The sequence below is a fragment of the Suncus etruscus genome, chromosome 1 (genome assembly GCF_024139225.1).
Source record: "Suncus etruscus isolate mSunEtr1 chromosome 1, mSunEtr1.pri.cur, whole genome shotgun sequence".
NCBI lineage: Eukaryota > Metazoa > Chordata > Mammalia > Eulipotyphla > Soricidae > Suncus > Suncus etruscus.
This window is the reverse complement of record NC_064848.1, coordinates 139,619,603-139,637,138: the sequence shown is the minus strand read 5'-3', so window position 1 is coordinate 139,637,138 and position 17,536 is coordinate 139,619,603. Positions and strand designations below refer to the sequence as shown.

The window sequence follows — 17,536 nt, the reverse complement described above, 5'->3', positions numbered from 1 at the left end:
TACCTACCACTATCTATTTTTATACTACTTATATGTTTGCATTATGTCAGAAGTACCTGGAAAGAACAAGCTATGGTCAGAGAGTTATAGACATAGAATGATTGCACCCATTTGTGGGACAAAAAAAAAGATAGCATGGTAATAATATTCAGATATACTAGAGATGAGGGCCAAGAGGACAAGTCCATAGTAGGAAGCTTGTCACAAATAGCAGGGTGTACAGTTAGAGCAGAGAAGGGACCACTATGACAATGATAATTAGAAATGATCACTCTGGAAAAAACTGGGTGTTAAAAGGAGATAAACTGATGATAGCTATGATACCCCTTTAGCAACAATATTGTAAACCATCATGTGTAAAAGTGAAAAAAATGGGGAAAGAGATATCAAGAGAGGAAAAATGTCTTCTCCAGAGGCAGGCAGGGTGTGGGTAGGGAAACTAGGGACATTGGTGGCAGGAAATGTGCACTGATGAAGGATGTTGTACATTGTATGACTGAAGCTCAATCTTGAAAAACTTTACAATTGTGAAAAAAAAAACTTGTAGGGGCAGAGCAGTAGTACAGTAGCTAGGGCATTTGTCTTGAACATAACAAACCTGGATTCAATCCCTGGCATCCATATGGTCCCCTGAGCCTACCAAAAGTAATTCCTGAGTGCAGAGCCAGGAGTAATTCCTGAGCACCACCAGGTATGGCCCAAATGGCAAAATAAAATAAAAATAATATTTAAAAAAAATTAACTGCTGTTTAAATAAAGTGATTAATTTTTAATAAAAGAAAGATCAAGATTGTGCTCACTTCGGCAGCACATTTACTAAAATTGAATGATACGAAGAAGATTAGCATGGCCCCTGCACAAGGATGACACTCAAATTCGTGAAGCATTCCATATTTTGTTCCTTGCAAGTGGGGAAAACAAAAGAAAGATCAAGATATGGAAAATTGGCATTTCAAAGACAAAACTGGGTCTAGAAGATTTTATTTCTGTGTGTGTATGTGTGTGTGTGTGTGTGTGTGTGTGTTCGCGCGCGAGCGTGCGTGCCAACCCAATGGTGCTCAGGGCTTACTTCTGATTCTGTGCTGAGGGATCACTCCTGGAAGGGCCTCAGGGGACCATTTTCAGTGTCGGAAATCAAACCTGGACCAGCTGCATGCACAGTAAGTGACCTACCTTCTACACTATTTCTCCATCCATTTTTCTTTATTTTAAAATTGTATTTTTTAAGGAAGGACTCCTGAATACTTATTTTAATTTTGTTTGGGGATACTCCCTTGTGTTCTGCATTTACTGCTGACTCTGTACCTAGGGGTCATTCCTGGCTATTCTTGGGGACCATACATGGGGTTGGGGATTGACTGAGGGTCAACTGCATGCAAGGTAAGTGCTATACCCACTTACTATCTCTCTGCCCCCATCCATATACTTTTTCAATGGTTACCTGATGGCCTCTCAGCAGACATGGGTAAGTAAATAAGGAGATGTAGAGATGCTTTGGCTTTTTCTTTTCACAATTATACTATAAGCTAGAAAGACTTGTAAGTCTTGATGGAGGGCAGAAGTGATACTGGTGTCTTTCTGTATTGGAGAGGCCTGGAGGAAAGAAAGATCCCAAAACAAGAGGCACTGATTGGAAAGCTCCTGTTATAATCTTAAGAAGGATCAAGGAGAGTCAAAATCATATGGTGAGAATGATGATGAATTGTGAGGCTTCTCTTTAAATCCCTTAGCCTCTTCCATTAAAAGAATGCAAAGATCCCTAGTTCCTTCTTTCCCCACCATAGAAAATCATAGTTTATGGTTTATCACATGGACCAGTGGGCAGGACTGTGTTTTGCTCTGTGGGAATTCAGCTCTGCTCATCATTCTCCTGGTGAGCCTCATTTCTATGGTGCCCCAAGTTCATTATGCTGGCACCAGCTGTGGTAGAAGCAGGAGTCTTTGGCACCTTGGGGACAGCAGAAATTCTGACCAGGATCTACCAGATGGTACTATCCCAGCCCCATCATTCTACATGGTAGAAACCGTGATTTCCACAGTTCACATTGAGATACTTTTAGCAACCCTACCGTTTTCAAATAAGAGTAAAACTTTACCTTAAAATAAGAGTAAGGAACATTTCCAAATAAAGCATCTCCTTGTTTTTGGCAGGAGATAAAGGCCAAACTAGTAGGAGTCCTGGATGCCATATTCATTCATCTGCTGGAAATTCTTCAGCTTAGTTATTTATTGGAATTACTTATTGGAAGTATTTTTCATTGAATTTGGGCTGATATGTTTGAGATTTTTCCTTCTGGTCAGAACAGTAAAGAATTCAACATGACATTAAACTGGGAAGACTGGGCTATGAATAAAGTCAGCTTCATAGTTTACGCATCTTTTTAGCTAGCCCATTCCTTAGAAAGAGAGGAAAGAGTAAGAAGGATGGCTCTACTACAAAGGTGAAATTCATATGAGAGTTGAACTTTTTTTGTTGTTGCTGTTTTTTATTTCGGGGCCACACCCGGCGGTGCTCAGGGGTTAACTCCTGGCTCTACACTCAGAAATCACTCCTGGCAAGCTTGGAGACCATATGGGATGCTGGGCCAGGTTGAACTTTTTAATCTGAACCCACTCTTCCTCCCATTCTCACTATTTCTGTCACATGACATTATGCTAAATATGTTCAATGCAAATCCACATAAGTATATGAAATTGACCACCCACTGAATAGTAAATATTTACTATGGATAAAAATAGATGGAATGTATATACAAGAAAATGTTGTTCCACAACAAAAATGTTTGAGATACTTGTACATGATACTGAGAATAAACATTGAAAACATAATGCTAGGTGGAGAAATGGCTCAAAGAACAGGATTACTTACTTTGCACAAGGGAGCTTTAGATTTGATTCTAGCAGTATATGGTCCTCAAACACAACAAATTAAAATATATATATCATCTTTATAGTAGACAAATCTAAAGAGGCAGAAAGTATATTAATGTTTTTCCCAGAACTGAGGTAAAAATTTGGTGGAAGAATAATGATTGCTAAGGAGTATAGGTGTTGGGGAGGGTGGTGGTTAATCTATTCTAATATTTGTTGTAAATATGGTTACACAACTCAATAAATAAAAAAACAACTAAGTTGCATTTTTAATAAGTGAAATAAATGGTATATAAACTATAACTCAAAGTTGTGCCGTTACAAATTGTGATGTTCTGATCATAGTGATAGCACAACAGGTAGGGCATTTGCCTTGCACATGGCCAACCCGGATTCAATCTTCGGCATCCCATATGATTCCCTGAGCCTGTCAGGAGTCATTTCTGAGTTCAGAGAAAAAAAAAGTGGTACCCTGGAGAAGTAGTATAGCAGGTAGGGCACTCGATTTGCACAAGGCTAACCAGAGTTAAATCCTTGGCATCCTATATAGTCCTCTGAGCACCATGAGGAATAATTCCTGAGTACAAAATCAGGAGTAACCCTTAAATATCACTAAGTGTGATCCAATAAAAAAATGTGGGATGACCTAGTGGCCTAATAAGGCATCAGAGTCATTAATTTAAAAAAATAAAAGGAATAAATAACATGAAAAAATGTAGGCTACAGGCCAGAGATATAGGACAGGAATTTAGGGGCTTACCTTGAATCCAGTCCATTCTAGTTGATCCTCAGCACCACATGGTTCCTTGAGCACCTTCAGGAGTGACCCAAGTACAGTGCTGAGAGTATCCCCCATCCCCCACTGCTGGGTGATGTTCAAAACCCCCATAAACTGGAAGGACCAGCTCACAATAAGAAGCGATATGAAGTTTATCACAAAGAGTAGTGAATGCACTTAGTGAAATAACTATACTAACAACTATCACGGCAATGGTAATAAGTGAAAGAAGTAGAATGCCTGTGTTGAAGACAGGTAGGGGGTGGGAGAATAGGGAGATAGGGGTCATTGGTGGTGGGAAGGTTGCACTGATGAAGTAGGGTGTTCTTTTCTATAACTGAAACCCAACTACAAACATGTTTATAATCATGGTGCTTAAATATATTTTAAAAAGCCATAAAAGATGTATAACAAGAAAACATTCTTTGAAAAACATTGAGTTGGTTCATATCTTATAAGTACAGTATATAGCCATATATTCAGCAAGCATCTAAAAGATTTTTTGGTTTGGGGACTCCCAGATAGTACTCAGGGGACCCACGAACTACCCAATGAGATACTCAACATATTAGGTTGGCAGTTCAATGCTGACGCCTGAGGATGCAGTGCCGCTTGGGTTTTGTGGAACCAGGAACCACTAGAATCACCCAGTGATGCTTAGAGATCTCCTGGGTCTCATCCGGTAATATTCAGGAAGCCATAGGATATCAGAGATCAAACTTAGATGTATTTTAACCCAGTGGTTAATCCAGCTCTTGCCTAAAAGATTTTGGAACAAGGAATATTTTAAAGAATTTGAGGTCCATGTGCTCCCTGGGCCCATGTGTTGGTACTGTACACATATGTGCTGCCTGCCATGCACACAGTTCTTATATGCACATGTATCTGTCATCTCCCTTCTTGAAATGTGGTCTTTCCTACTTTCCTACTTTCATGCTGGAATGTGTACATGGTATTCTCCACCTTTAGAGAAGCTCTCATTCTCCCTCAAACGTGTTATTCTATCTCTCCTCTCTTCCTGCTTCTCCTAGTCCTATTCCTCTTTCTCATCCACTCCCTCCCCTTATTCAGAATTTCCAAGTAAAGCCTATTATTACTTTATTAAAAAATTTGTTTTGGTTTTTGGGCCACACCTGGTAACACTCAAGGATTACTCCTGGCTATGCACTCAGAAATCACTCCTGACTTGGTGGACCATATGGGACACTGGGGAATGAACCCAGGTACATCCTGGATCAGCTGTGTGCCAGGCAAATGCCTTACCATTGTGCTATTGCTCTGACCCCAACTTTATTAAAAAATTTTATAAAGGAAAAGGGCTTTATTCATCACCACTACCCCCAAAGTCCTAGATGTATCTGGATATGATTATAGAAAATCAAGCTAGAAGCAAAGTCTGATAAAATCCACAATTATAACTGGGAAGTTTCATACCTCTTTTTAAGTAATATATAGGGGAAATAGATGTCAAAATCAAAATATCAAACACTCAACCAGCCACTACTGATCAAATTGAACTAATTTCCAGTTAAAAGTTTATGCAACAAAGTAAAGCTTTAAGTATTTTTAATTGAAGATGAACCATTTACCAAGATAGCTCATATTTGGACCATAACTAAGTAAATTTAAAAGGCTTGAATTCATATGGTCTTTGTTCTCTAACCATAATGGAATTCAAAGATAAATCAGTTACAGGAAAAAATATGAAAATCCCCCAAATGTTTGGAAATTAAACAACACATTTCTATGATGTCCATGGGTGAAAACATAAATCACAAGAGAAATTATTCAATATTTGAGCTTAATGGAAATAAAAATACAACATATCAAAATTTGTGGAATACAGACACATGTATACTAAGAAGGAAATGTAGCACAATATATTACTATATTCAACAAGTAAAATTGTCCTAAATTTTTAAAATCCAATCTTTTACCTTAAACTATAAGGCAAAATAAACCCAATACAAAAATAATGAGGCATAGAATTAACACTATAGAAAACAGAAACACAGTAGGTAAATATCAATGAAAATTAGTTTATACTTTGAAAAGATCAATAAAATTAATAAAGCTCTAGTCACATTAACTACAGAAAAGATAAGACAAAACACATAATATTGGAGGTTGGGGTTTAGGGAGAATAGACAACAGTAACCTGGACATTAAAAAGCTGAAAAGAGAAGACTATTGATAAGTTTATGCCATCAATCTGAAAACTTCAATGAAGTATACAAATTCCATGTACAATATAAACTACCAAAGTTAACAATAAGTAGGATATAAGTTGGAATATCCTCTATGAAATAATTTAGACTTATGGTGAAAAGTCTTGCCACAGGGACTAGAGATGCAACACAGGGTTAAACCATCTATGTTGTATATAGAACATCCAGTTCAAACTCCAGTACTGTCTGTGGTCCCCAGATCCCCATCAGAAATGACCCTTGAGCATAGAGCCAGAGCAAGGAGTAAGCCCTGAGCACAACACTGCTCCCTATTTTCTACAACAAATTCAAAAGCTTTCCCACTAGGTGAATTCACTAGAAGTCACCCAAACATTTTGGGAAGGAATAATTCCACTGTTGTTCAAAATTTCTAGAAACAGGAGCCAGAAAGTGAACTTAATGGGCTAGAATACATGCTCTGTGGCTGTACAGAGACCTTGCATAGAAGTCTCGCATTCAGTTCCTGGCACTTGGTTCCAGGAACAATCCCTAACTATGAGCTTAGGGATAGCTCCTAAATATCATTGACTGTGACCCCCAAACAAAACAAATTTCAGGGGACTGAAGAGATAGCATAGAGGTAAGGCATTTGCCCTGCATGCAGACAGACGGTGGTTTAAAACCCAGCATCCCGTATGGTCCCCCAAAATTGCCAGTAGCAATTTCTGAGTGTAGATCCAGGAGTAACTCCTGAGCACTGCCGGGTGTGACACAAAAACAAAAACAAAAAAACAAGTTTTAGAAATAGAAGAGAATATGCTTCCTAATTCACTTTATGAGGACAGCATAATTCTGTTGCCAAAAGCCAGTCAAGTTTTTTCAGGAAGAGAACAATATATACCAATATTTTTAGGACCACAGATGCAGAAGTCCCTAATAAATGTTTAACAAGTTGAATCTAACAATATAAAAAATAAATAACAAATCATGATTAAATGGGGTTTATCCTAGCAATGTGAAATTGTCTTAACATTAAAATAATTGATGTAGCTAACCAGATTACCAAACTAAAAAAAGAAAACCCATATCAATAGATGCAGCAAGCATTTGACAAATTCAGTTCCCCTTTTTAATTTCTTAAAGACAAACAGACAAAATAATACCTCTCAGCAGGGCTGGAGAGATAAAACAGTGAGTAAGGATACCTTGCATGCAACTTGACCTGCGTTTTGCTGTCTGGTATCACATATGATCCTCCAAGTCCACAAAAAGAAATTCCTGAGTGCAAACCACAAATAAGTCCTGAGCACTTCTGAGCATGTCCCCCAAAACAAAAACTAAAAGAACTGTCAGTAAGCTAGGAAAAGAAGGTAATTTCCTCAACTACAAATAAGGACATCTATAAAAAAAATAAAAAAAGCAAAAAAACACTTCAACTAGCATTCTTATGTCTTCTTTCCTCAAATCACAGGAGAAAAGACAAAAATTCCTATTCTAACATTTCTACCCAATAGTGTAAGACCTCACTGGTGACAAAATGCAAAATAATAATAACAATAATAATAATAAAAGAAAAAACGTCATGTATGTTGAAAAGGAAAACAAAATGTTTCACTTTATATTCCACCTGACTATTGGAAATCCTAAAGAATCTGTAAGACCCAAGAGATAGCATAGGGATTGAGGTTTATGCTTTGCCTACATCTGACCTGGTTTGATCCCCAGCACTGTAAACAGCAATGCACACTACTCCCCACTCATCAGCTCTGAAGGTCCCCTGGCTCAGCTGGATGTGGCCCTAGAGATCCTAGGCACTCAGGGCCTCAACAACACCATATCGTCAGGTCCTTGCCCTGATTGGTCAAATATCACTGGGAGTGTAACCCCCCCACACACACACACACAAACATACCTACTACCAGTACCAAGAAGTTAGTTTGGTTAGAATGTAGATGATGATAGTCGTATACAAATTCAATTGTATGTCTATTTACTAACAAGTAACAATTAGAAATTGTATTTTTGAACAAATCCCCTTTTCAAGTGTTTCCCAAAGTGGGCAACACTTTCTTCCCCCTAGGGGGCACTAGAATGATCCCAGGGGTTATAGTAGCCTTCAGAGCCATGAGGGAAAGGAGTGTACTTTCTTTTTGTTCATTGAAAAATAGTAGATTTTCAAAAGGCACTGAGTGAATTTTTCTTCCTAACAAAAGGTGGCCAAGTAAGTTTAGGAACTCTATTTACAGCAACATCTAAAATTATGAATTATAGGGTACATAAAAACACTTTCATGTGAATCACAGATCCAAAAATTATACGAATTCTGTAATATATTTGGCAAAAAACTCAGTTGCCTTTGGTTTGACAAACATTTCTCAGCTAGTGTATGTGTATTTTATCATAAAATATATATCATCTATATGATTCAAGCCCTATCATAAACAGTACTGTAAAACACAATACCTCAGATAAAATTTAAAAATTAAATTAAAAACAACAAAAACGATTTTTCAAGTAGGACGTAAAAATGATAAATTTGGTTTTAAATTTAGGAAGGGAGGGAGGGAGGAAGGAAGGAGGTAGGGAGGGAGTGAGAGAGGAAGGGAGGGAGGGAGGGAGGAAGGGAGGGAGGGAGGAAGGAAGGAAGGAAGGAAGGAAGGAAGGAAGGAAGGAAGGAAGGAAGGAAGGAAGGAAGGAAGGAAGGAAGGAAGGAAGGAAGGAAGGAAGGAAGGAAGGAAGGAAGGAAGGAAGGAAGGAAGGAAGGGAGATGCCTGTGATTTGGGGCTGAATCCAGGTGCTCCAGTGAATCTGAGAATGAGCCTTCCCTCATGTTATTCCATTCCTCATTGGCCCTTTCTTCCTCTGTTAGCTTTCTTCTTATACTGTGTCTCTTCCTGTGGTGATGATTAAGTAGCCTACTAACTCAGCAACCCCAGAGGAAAAGATCCATTGGAAAAAAAAATCCTGGACCAGATCTTGATGACTCAAAACTGGGACACTCTTCCTTCCTTGTACACTGGAACTCTGCTGGCCAGCCCTGGGTCCCTAGACCAGGCCCAGAGCCAGGCAGGGTGACCTCAGCCCTACACTGAAGAAAGCTTCCCAAGAAGAGAAATCAAAGAGAGGATCTGACATGAGCAAAAGAAGCTATCATCCTATATTCATATGCTGAAGCCATTCTCTCCAATGTGAGGATATTAGAATGTAGCTTTGGGGAGGAATTGGTTTTAGATGAGTTCAGGGGCACAGTCTTTAATGGGGCTGGTGTACATATGAGCAGAAGAAAAAACTGGAGCTCACTTGCTGTCCACCTCAGGAAGGAATGTCAGAAGGGAGAAGTCTCCAAACCTAACACAGGACTCACCAGACACTTCATCTATCTGCCCCTGAGTTACGGACTTTTCAGACTTCAGAGATCTAAAGAATATACATTGCTTATGCCACTCAATCTACGATCTTTGTTCAAGCTAACACCCCACCACAAGCCAGCATTTTCCAGGGTGGATTCGAGGGAGGAATTTGGGGAAATGTCATTGTCTTTCCAGGACACTCCTCTTACCACAACAGAAGGCAATTTGTAGAAAGAGATGAGATTGGGCTTGGAGGGAGTTGGTGAGTTCCTTGGGAGGAATGTCATACAAGGAGTAATGAAAGGTTTTTTCAAGTCAAGTGGTGGGGTTATCATGAAATTATTCTGGGGCCTGGGAATGGCTAGATCCCTCCTGGGGTCACTTTGCCATCACCTGGACTAGAATAAAGAGACTACTCTTTCGAAATAGCAAGATAATCTCATCAGATGGAAAATCATTTTAAACCCCTTTTTACATTCATCTGAGAAAAATACATTATGAAGCATAGTACCACATATTTTAAAGATAAAATACAAATACCTTGCTGATAATGACCTTTTCAGTTGCCACTTACTCCTTTCATGTGAATTCAACATTCTTGACCATTCTAAATGTTTTTGTAGAAAGTTCTGAGGAATATTTCCTAAAGGAATAAGGACTGGGGATAAGGGGTGTGCTTCGGATTTTTACAGGTCCAAACCTTGGCCAGAAGAAGGATACAAAATGGAAAGATTGAGAGTTTGAGGTCAATGCTAACATCTGGAGAGTTGGCAAGATGGATGTAAAGTCTATGCATTAGGGACTGAGGTTTGAAGCTGTTCTCACCAACTCCAAAGAGCAGCTGCAGTCCTGGGTAACATCTCATGTGGAAAGTATTGGAGCCTACCCTGGCCTGGGGTCTCAGGCAGTGTCCCTTGGAATGGGAAGACATGAGTGTTCTTGGAGAGGCAGATTCATTTTTGGGGTCAGACAAAGTTCATTTCCAAAGAACAAGCACTTAGTGAGCCAGCTTTTAGCTTCAGAATGGGTGAAAGAAAGTAAGAGAGCCGGGCTTTTAAGTTCACAGGTTTAATAAAATATAGGTGATCAACAAAGGGTCATAAAAATTAAAAAAGACATCTTAACACCATAAAAGTGAGAACAGCATGAGCATGGCAGCCCTTTCCTAGACAAGGTCTATTAGCTGGCACCCGGTCTCATTATAATTTTTTCTGTTAATAACAAGATGGGGGTGGGGGGAGCCTATATCATAGGTTGCATCATCTAAGGACCTAGGAATCAGTAAAGGACAAGAATAGGTCCCACCTTTCATGCTTTCTGGAATAACATAAAAATGACCCCAGCAAGATTTTATTTAAGCACAGAGGGATTAGCTCATGCTACCATAGTTACTGTAGTGCAATATATAAATGGATCCAACTTCCTGACAGGGTGCCTATGCTCAGGCAATATGTCAATTAGATCTCAATTTTTAAAAAGACTAGCTCACGGCCATCAGTATGACACCTCTAGAGTGTCTGCAAGACAGACCAGGACACTACTGCTCTGTTCCCCCCTAGGTGGGAACTTCCTGAACCTTCATCAATACCTGTTGATATTATGGTAGGTTTTCAGATGACCAGGACAGGAGGGGTAGAGTAAAATGGGAGAATTAAATGGAAAATATAGATTTTTGGCCTGAAGTGGATTTAAAAAAATAAATAATTGTAAACCCAATGGCTGGATAAGGGTGGTGAGTTGGTGGAAAGGAAAGGATTAAAAAGAAAAGAAAAAAAAAAAGCCGACCACCCCAGTCTGCCTGCACCTGGAACATTAGTTTCTAGAAATCCAATTTGCACTTTGAGAATGGACAGGCCTTCGCTGAGGGGGGCAGGAGCTGAGGACCGTTGCCCTGGAGACGATCTTTGCTTAGAAATGGCAAATAGGAAAATAACAGGGGCTTAAGGGAGAATGAGGGGGAAGGCTCTACTTAGGATGGTTGAAATCTTAGAAACCAGACGAGACTACATGAAAGAAATGTACTGAAAGGGCAAATGCAGACTTAACCGCTTTGAAAAATAAAGATGGGAAGGACAAATCTATTTTCATTGTTTCTAGGTTAAGCTAGGTGGTCAGACACTCAGGAAATTAAATAGAAGGGAAGATGGAAATTGCTTGGGAGAAGAAATTAGTGTACTTTCTCCAGGCCTCTATGGGACAGGATACTATTGAAATGTGCAGTTAAAGTCATAGATAAAAGAAATACTCATAAAAGTATTCAGGGAACTTTCTTCTTAGTTCCTAGGAGAATTACTTGAGGTGGCTGGTTTAAGAGTAGGAAAGAGCTAGTGAACTTAAAATCTACAGATAGTAAGAGGCTAGTTTCAAAGAAAATCAATGGTGGAGGAGTTAGCAGGGTAGGACCCAGAGGTGAGAGTTAGGACTTGGTAAAAGTTGGTCTGGATACCTTCCTGGAAGATAGATCACAATTAAACTACAGCATTTGGAATCTTGAGCACAGAGATGGGACTTTCCAGAAAAGGAAGAACCAACATAGGCCAAAGGACTCACCTTGAGTAGAGGACACTTGAGGAAACTAAGGCAAGAAGAGATATGGAACTCATATCTGTAGTAACCAAAGAAATGAAGAATGGGAGCTACAGAATACCTCTCCAAGAGGACTTGGAATACTGACAACTAACTAAAGCAGTGTTTCTCCAGGTGGGGTTGCCTAAGCCACAACATGACCATCATCTGAAATTTGGTAGAATGCAAATGATCAACCACCCTGAATCGAATGAGCAGATCTGAAGATGGAGCACAGCAATCTGTTTCAAAGGTCCTTGAAACAACAGCCAGGCACACTGGAGTCAGAGCACAACCCTACAGAAGAATGCTTGGCTTGCCTATTGAAGCAGCTTAGTAGAAGGGTGCCAAGAAGCAGAGTTCCCCCAAATCTCAGAAACAGCCAACACCAGTGGAGAAATGATGAACATAGCATAAAGAAAGCCATAAGAGGCCACATCTGGGTATTGACAGTAGACTAACAGTGGGATAAATTTTTATATAATATCTTTATTTAATCACCATGATTACAAACATGATTGTAGTTGGGTTTCAGTTATAAACAGAAAACCCCCTTCACCAGTGCAACATTTCCACTACCAATCCCCCCCATCTCCCTCCTTCCCCACCCCTGCCTGTATTTGAGACTGGCATTATACTTCTCTCATTCATTAACATTGTCATGATAGTTGTTAGTGTAGTTATTTCTCTAACTGCATTCACCACTCTTTGTGGTGAGCTTCATATCATGAGCTGGTCCTTCCAGCCCTCATCTCTATTGTCTCTGGGCATTATTACAATAATGTCTTTTATTTTTCTTAAATCCCATAGATAAATGATATTATTCTGTGATTATCTCTCTACCTCTGACTCATTTCACTCAGCATTTAGTTTCCATGTGCATCCATGTATAGGAAAATTTCATTACTTCATCTCTCCTGAATGCTGCATAATATTCATTGTGTTAATGTACAACAGTTTCTTTAGCCATTCATCTGTTGAAGGGCATCTTAATTGTTTCCAGAGTCTGGCTATTGTAATAGTGCTGCAGTGAATATAGGTGTGAGGAAGGGGTTTTTGTATTGTACTTTTGTGTTCCAAGGGTATATCCCTAGGAGTGGTATAGCTGGATCATATGGGAGCTCAATTTCCAGTTTTTTGAGGAATCTTCATATTGTTTTCCATAAAGACTGGACTAGACGGCATTCCCACCAGCAGTGAATGAGAGTGACTTTCTCTCCATATCCCTGTCAACACCGACTGTTATTCTTCTTTGTGATGTGTGCCAGTCTTTGTGGCACGAAATGTTACCTCAGTGTTGTTTTGATTTACATTTCCCTGATGGTTAGTGACGTGGAGCATTTTTCATGTGCCTTTTGGCCATTTGTATTTCTTCTTTGAGAAATTGTCTGTTAATTTCTTCTAGTGGGAGAAATTTTAAGCAAGATTATTCATCTCATAGAAGAAAGACAGACAGGATGAGTTTGAGTAATAAGACATCAGGCAAAATAAGAATATTTTAATGCAACACTTTCAGAGAACTAACTCCAGAAAAATCACAGGCTTGTAATAGAAAAATTAGTGAACACAACAGCAGTAGCAACAACAACAAAGCCCAGCAAAGATAACCCTATATTTTGAATACTGAGTAGGACTACAGATGAAAAGGCCTCCAGGAAATGGAAAGGGAACATTTTCATCTTGGAGATAGCAGGTAGAAAAGCAAAAGAAACTTTCGATATCAGGAACCAAAAACATGCAGACGGAACTGGATGGGGTCAGGGCACTAATGGAGAAGACTGTAAATGACTGTAATTTTCAGAGCTGTGAAGCCATAAATTGCTCTGGGAGGACTGCCTGCTATTAGTGTAGCACTCTGCTCTCAAGATGAAGCAGCTGGAAGCTGTGGAATTGGTTAAAATGATTCCTGGAGAAAGAAAAAAACTGAATATGGACCGTTCACAAGAGACAGTACCCACAGCCTTGAACAGAGGCTTCTGGGGGGTCTTCAGAGACAGTCTTCATGCTTCTGCAATTCAAGGCTAAAGTTGTAAAGCTAAAATAATTAAGGACATTAAAAAAAAGATCAGATTTCTAATTTTTTTCTACCATTAAGCTTTTGGGTTTATACAGCAGCAATAGAAAGGTCACAGCTGGGGGCAGAGACTCTAATCAAGATTAGAGAGAGAACAAAACCTGTTACTTTGGGAATAATCTTAGCTGGGTCTGATGGAAGATGAACTAGGGACTTAACAGGATCTTCAGGGCAAGAGTGAAAAGACAGCCAGAATCCTCCCTGAGTTTTAATCCCACAGACTGCTGATGCAGTAATAGGAGATAAAAGCTAAACTTACAGAGTTAACAAATACCAAGAGATCCAAGAATGAGAACCAGACAAGGAAATGAGCCAGAAGATCAGGACCTCAAAAATCAAGTCCATTTCAAAACTTCCCCATTTTTCTTTCTTCCCTTTTTGGGCAGTGTTTTGTTTTAAATGAGTCCCATACATACAAAGCAGTGCTCTGGACTTAGTCCTGGCTCTGCACTTAGAGATCATTCCTGCTGGAGTTTGGGGTACCGTATGGGGTACTGGGTACTGAATCTCCTCACTTGAGCAGATAAATTTATTTCTTCCTATGACTTGGTGACTCATCTCTAACCAAGAAACCTGCAAATTTCATCTTTACCAATTATTCAAGACTAACATTTTCATTGCCACAACATGTACATCATCCTGATAAAGGTGATGGAAAGTTGTTCTCTCTCCAAGCCCATAACGCCTGTCTAGTTCTGATAAAAATATTTGAAAAATCTAAGTTGAAGAATAGTGTACAAAATACCCAACCTGAGCTCTTCAAACTAGGTAAGATCAAGAGAATCCAGGGATGACTGGGAAGCTATCATGCCTTAGAGGAGACTAAGAACACTAAGGAATCTGGAAAGGATCCTGGAATAGAACGAGGTCATTCATGGAAAAAATTATGGAGTTTAGTTAATGGAAATGTTTCAATGTTGATTTCTTAGCTTTGACAAATGTACCACAGAATAGTAAGCCATTATTAATAGAGAAAATTGTGAGTGCCTTGGAAGTTCCTGTGAGTTTAAAAATGGACCTTGTAATTATTTTAACATATTATGAAATCAAAAGTTTACTTTTTAAAATATGGAACACTTCACAAATGTGTGTCATCCTGGCACAGGAGTCATACTGATCTTCTCTGTATCATTCCAGTTGTAGTAAAATGCTACAAATGCAAGTATTAAAAGTTTATTTTTTATTTTAATAGGTTTAATCCATTTTCATCATCATAAAAAGTTTCATCAATATAGTATTTGTGAATCCAAATAAAAAAGAGGTTAATCCTTGTCCCAATTTTTATTATAACACCATGACTTACCAAATTGTTCATAGTACAGTCATTTCAGGCATTCAAACACCTAATACCACCACTGGTGTGACCTTCCCTTCACCAGTGTCACCATAGTCTGTCTCCATGCAGGCACAAATGAATTTACTTCATATTGCTTGTTACAACACAAAAACAAACGGAATTATAAAAACTTAGACCAACAAGGGTCAATTTGAAATGGTTAAAATTTCCTGTGATGTTATTAAAATTTGTACTTAAGGATTGGTGATGGTAATTGAGCCTTCTTTGTTACTGTTTAGGCTCACTGAACTTGGTAGATTTCTAAATAATTTTCCCATCAGATATCCTGTGACACTTACTATTGGGCTGACACTACTATAAAATATTGAGGTGTTGCACACAGCCAGCATACAGTGTAGGATTTATAGATCTGAAAACAAATTTGGTAGCTAGAATTTGATAAATTTAAGTTGTGGATCTGAATTATTTCTGTTGGAGGTTATAGGGAATAGCATTGGGTTATAGGCGATAGCATTGGGCTGTTATAGTTTATGCAGAAAGAGTAATCTGCACACCCCCTTTTTAGAGTCCCGCAGAGGTGTCAGCTATCTGGGAAGTATCAGGAGCCATTATTTTCTTTTGGAGCTTAGTGGAGGACTCAAGCCTTTTTTCTGCTGGGAATAAGGTTAATTTTTTTTAAATGAGGGTGAAACTAAAACATTTTCTGAGAAACACAAACTGAAATCATCTGTTTCCATAATGACTATCCTATAAGAAATATTCACAAAATGTTTCAATTTGAAGGAAAACATTTTCCATATATTAGAATATCAGAAATATTTATGGGATGAAATAAATAAATGTTCTTATTTTTGTCATTTCTTTGATGTATACTTTGATGCTTAAACTAAAGCATTAACAATACAGAATGGGTTTTATATATGTAAAACTAAAATGTATAATAACAAGAACATAAATGACAAGAGGATATCATATAAATCTGGAGTTTCAGGCTTAATATTAAATATGGTATTATTTGTGAGTGCAGTGTGGTAAATTAAAGATGTATAGGGATTAGCCTTGCACGTGGCCAACCCAGGTTCAACCCCTAGTATCCCATATGATTCCCTGAGCACTGCCAGGAATGACCTTTGAGTGCAGAGTTGGGAGTAGCCCCTGAGCACTGCTGGGTGTGTTCCCAAAACAAAAACAAACAAATTAACAACAAAAAGATTTATACTTTACAATTTAGAATAGCCACAGAAAATACAGAGGAAATTGTAACAAGTAATGCAATAAAGAAGATAAAAGGTACCTCCTCAAAAAATATGCACTGCAAAAGAAGGCAGAAAAGGAATGATACAAATGAAACAAATAGAAATCTGATGAAATGTATAGAAATACAATGATGGGTAGATATAAGACAGACTTCATCTGTAATCAAATTAAATGTGAATAAATGAAAAAACTCAAATTATAAGGCAGAAATTACTAGAGTGAATCACAAAACAAGACACAACTGCCTAGCTGTCTGAAACACACTTGATATATAAAGACACAAACTAAAATAAGCAGGAAATAGCATGCAAATACCACTCAATCACAATAAATCCAGAGTGAGATTAATATCAGAAAATGTCGACTTCAAAATTAAAAAATTGTAAGACACAAAGAATGTATTGGTTTTCTGTCGCTGTATAAAAATGAGCATTGTCCTAGCAACTTAAAATCACACTTGCTTTTTTTGGTAAGGCCTCTCTGTGTTAGACAGGGGTTACTCCTGGCTCTGCACTCAGGAATCACCCATGAAGGCCTCAGGAGATAATATGAACTGCCAGGGATTAAACGTGGGTTTTCCACATGTAAGACAAGCAAGCACCTTACTATTGTATTATCATTCTGATCCTGAAATTATTCCTATCTTGGTTTTTTTGTTTTTTGTTTTTGGTGGGGGCGGGTCACACCCAGCAGTGCTCAGGGTTACTTCTGGCTCTACGCTCAGAAATCGCTCCTGGCAGGCTCAGGGGACCATATGGGATGCCGGGATTCAAATCACTGGCTTTCTGCATGCAAGGCAAACACCCTACCTCCATGCTATCTCTCCAGCCCCAATCATTTGTATCTTAATTCACTTTTTTGTACTAAGCATGGCTAGATTTGTTAGGACATCACAAGGCTGAAATCAAGGTTGCGCTGTCTTCTGGAAACTCGGGGGAGAAAAAAAGATTTGATCTTAAGATCCTTTTTTGTTGCTGTTGGGAGAATTTTCATTCCTTGGAATTTGTAAAACTGACTTCCCTATTTTTTGCTACCTTTCACCTGTGTCAGTTTAGGTTCCCAATGTATCTTACTCATTGACACTTGGTATCCTGCATTTTAAAGACAGAAATAGGACGCTGAATACTTCTCATGATCCAACAGTGTGTAGGGTCAATAGTCTCCCATACATTATAA

At 38.6% G+C, this 17,536-nt stretch overlaps 1 non-coding gene and 1 pseudogene across 1 annotated transcript; one reads left to right on the top strand and one right to left on the bottom strand.

The window, feature by feature from the left end:
• The first annotated feature begins 792 nt into the window (after window positions 1-792).
• LOC126027183 (U6 spliceosomal RNA) lies at window positions 793-898 on the top strand. Its single transcript, XR_007502221.1, has one exon. It is a non-coding gene; the product is annotated as a U6 spliceosomal RNA (small nuclear RNA).
• Window positions 899-14,868: 13,970 nt separating this feature from the next.
• On the bottom strand, window positions 14,869-14,967 carry LOC126029092 (uncharacterized; annotated as a pseudogene).
• Between the last annotated feature and the right edge of the window lie 2,569 nt (window positions 14,968-17,536).